General features: G+C 46.3%; 1 long non-coding RNA gene across 1 annotated transcript; it reads right to left on the bottom strand.

Moving 5' to 3' along the window:
• Positions 1-292: 292 nt before the first annotated feature.
• Positions 293-1399, bottom strand: LOC311329812. The gene is made up of 4 exons (XR_014631326.1): positions 1352-1399; positions 1114-1226; positions 916-986; positions 293-385 (listed from the first exon to the last, which is right to left on the bottom strand). It is a non-coding gene; the product is annotated as an uncharacterized lncRNA (long non-coding RNA).
• Between the last annotated feature and the right edge of the window lie 1115 nt (positions 1400-2514).

Genomic DNA, 2514 nt, shown 5'->3' with positions numbered 1-2514 from the left:
CGTTTTTGCCATTAACAAATGAGAACATATAGATAGATAGGAATCCTGTGTGGGGAAATTGGGTGTTTTAGCAGCAGAAAAGTACAGCAGCAGTGCAGGGGGAAAATGTGTCAAAATCAAACTAGGCTACTGTACTTGAAGAGGACATCACAGCTGAATAATGCCAAAGACAACTCAAACACAAGTCTCAATAGGTTTGTAACTTTAATGCGCACTGGCACACACACAGCCCAGGGCCGCAATCATCTCCATGGCGTAAGACAGGACCATGTGACTGGAGCTGACTGGAGCACCGGCCGGTCTGCTTCCTCCCTTATGTGCAGGTCTGGTTTGACCGGGACCAGCCTTCAGCCACACACTGGGTCTATGGAGACCTCCTCATAGACTGGAGGGAGGGAGGAAGGTGAGAGACAGAAAAATATTTTGAAATAAGAACACAAACACACAGACATACAAAATACACACACTAACACAAAGACAACCCCTTCCAAACACTCTAATAAGGCTGTCGTATGCCAAGCTCATACTACAGGATATTTGGGCTGATTCATCCCCGATTCACCACTGCCGACAATCGGAGGAGAAATCTGGTCAGGAACGTTGGTCATTACTGATGTTCGACACAGATTATCTTGTGAAATGTGAGGGGTTTATAGGCCAAATCTTAAACCTCCCGATCGGCTCACAGACCCAGATGTGTGATTATATGCCTTATTCACAAATCTTGTGGTGGGTGCATGTTTGAGATTCACAAGAAGAATATCTGTTAAGATTTCCTTGTGTAATGCAACCCGATTTAGAAATTGATTTTTAAAATCCTGTAGTGTGAGCCCAGGATTACTGTGATGAATCGAGAGTCAGACATGCAGATCAGACCATCATGGACGTAATGAGGATATGCCAGCCAGGACCTACATGCACACATGGCATCTTCAGATCCCTCTCTCAGTTCAGCTGCAGGTACAGTAAGACTCCAGATCAAAATACTGCAGGTGAAGAGGGAGAGAGAAAGAGCGGGCATTAAAGGAAGAAGTGTGACTTGTTCTGTGTATGAGTGAAGGTGGGTTGTGCGCCTTTACATGTATGTGTATTTGTACATTTCACTGTTCTCACCTGTATGTATCTGCAGTCATGCCCTTGTCTCAGCAGCTGCATGTCTGAATGTGATTTGGACATTTCAGGGACTTTGATGGCCGTCTCTTCCAAACCATCCTCACCATTCAGTCCTGAGAGAGAGAGAGAGAGAGAGAGAGAGAGAAGACCACCAAGCTTGTACACCTATCTCATATCAACCCTAGCCCACCTCGGCTCACACCTTGTTTGTGTGTGTGTGCCAGCATGACTCACTCACTCTGATACAGTGATCAGAAATCAGCAGTCTCTTTTTAATCAAAACCGGTAGAACAGGTCTCACTAACAGCCTATAGACAAGCTGCAACACGAACAGATGAGCCTTCAGAGAGACAGAGAAAGAGAGAAAGAAAGAAAGAAAGAAAGAAAGAAAGAGGTTAATCTAGGCATTTAACCTGCATTATAAACACTAGTGTGGCGGTGTGTGGGATATTCACGCAGCAGCAGTAAGCCGTTAAGTGCTGAATTTCACATATTGCTATAATCACAGCAAAACATAAACGCATCATATAGCAGAGTGGGAGGTGTGTCTCTTTGGGGTGACGGGTCCACAGCTCCTCCTTCACAGACTACACAGCCACCCTTCAAGAAGAGTGTGTGTGTGTGTGTGTGTGTGTGTGTGTGTGTGTGTGTGTGTGCATACGGGTCCTCCCCCTCATAATGTGCAGGTATACATTTATTATTAAAGATTTTGAGTCGCTTTCTGAACTCACCCTCGTCGTCGTCGTCATCATCCTCTTCATCTTCCTCTTCCGACTCTTCCATGGCTTGACCATTCCTGCCCTGTAGCTGAAGGGGCATGCACTGTCCAGCTCTTCTTCTGAGTCTGTAAAGCACAGCAGTTGCAGAGTAAGGTATAAAGAGTAACGCTCTGCTTCTCTGTCCCTCTGCTACTCACTTTCTCAGAGTGACAGTCTCAATCATCAAACTCTGATAGGCAGAGGCCTGACAGCAGGCTGTTAGTTCATGCAGTAGTCCTCTCTCCTCCTCTACGCTTGAGCTATAGGACAGGCTTGAGTAACAGAAGGAGGCTGAGAGTCACAGGTTCGACCTCAAGGTCTGTCTCACCTCTCCCCCATTTGCTGTCCTGGCTTACCTGTGTGGTTGAGACTGTGTGTGTGGAGTTACCTGCATGCGGTTCATGGACTCTCTGAGCTGGTCCAGCTGGTGGGCAGAGCCAAGCGCCTGAAAGCGGATGTTGTCAGCTTCATGTCCTTCTCCCTGAGCTCATTGGTCTCTGCTTTCTTATCCAAACAGTCTGACAGCCTGTGTAGACAGACAGACAGACACACACAAAGTTAGAACATACTCATCATGTAGATACACTATCAAACATGAATACACCAGCTTTTAGAGGGAGAGTGAATGAAAAGAGCTGTGAAT

This window comes from Borostomias antarcticus (assembly GCF_949987555.1).
Source record: "Borostomias antarcticus genome assembly, chromosome: 3".
Classification (NCBI taxonomy): domain Eukaryota; kingdom Metazoa; phylum Chordata; class Actinopteri; order Stomiiformes; family Stomiidae; genus Borostomias; species Borostomias antarcticus.
Note: the sequence above shows the minus strand (reverse complement) of the source record. Positions and strands in the feature narration are given on the sequence as shown.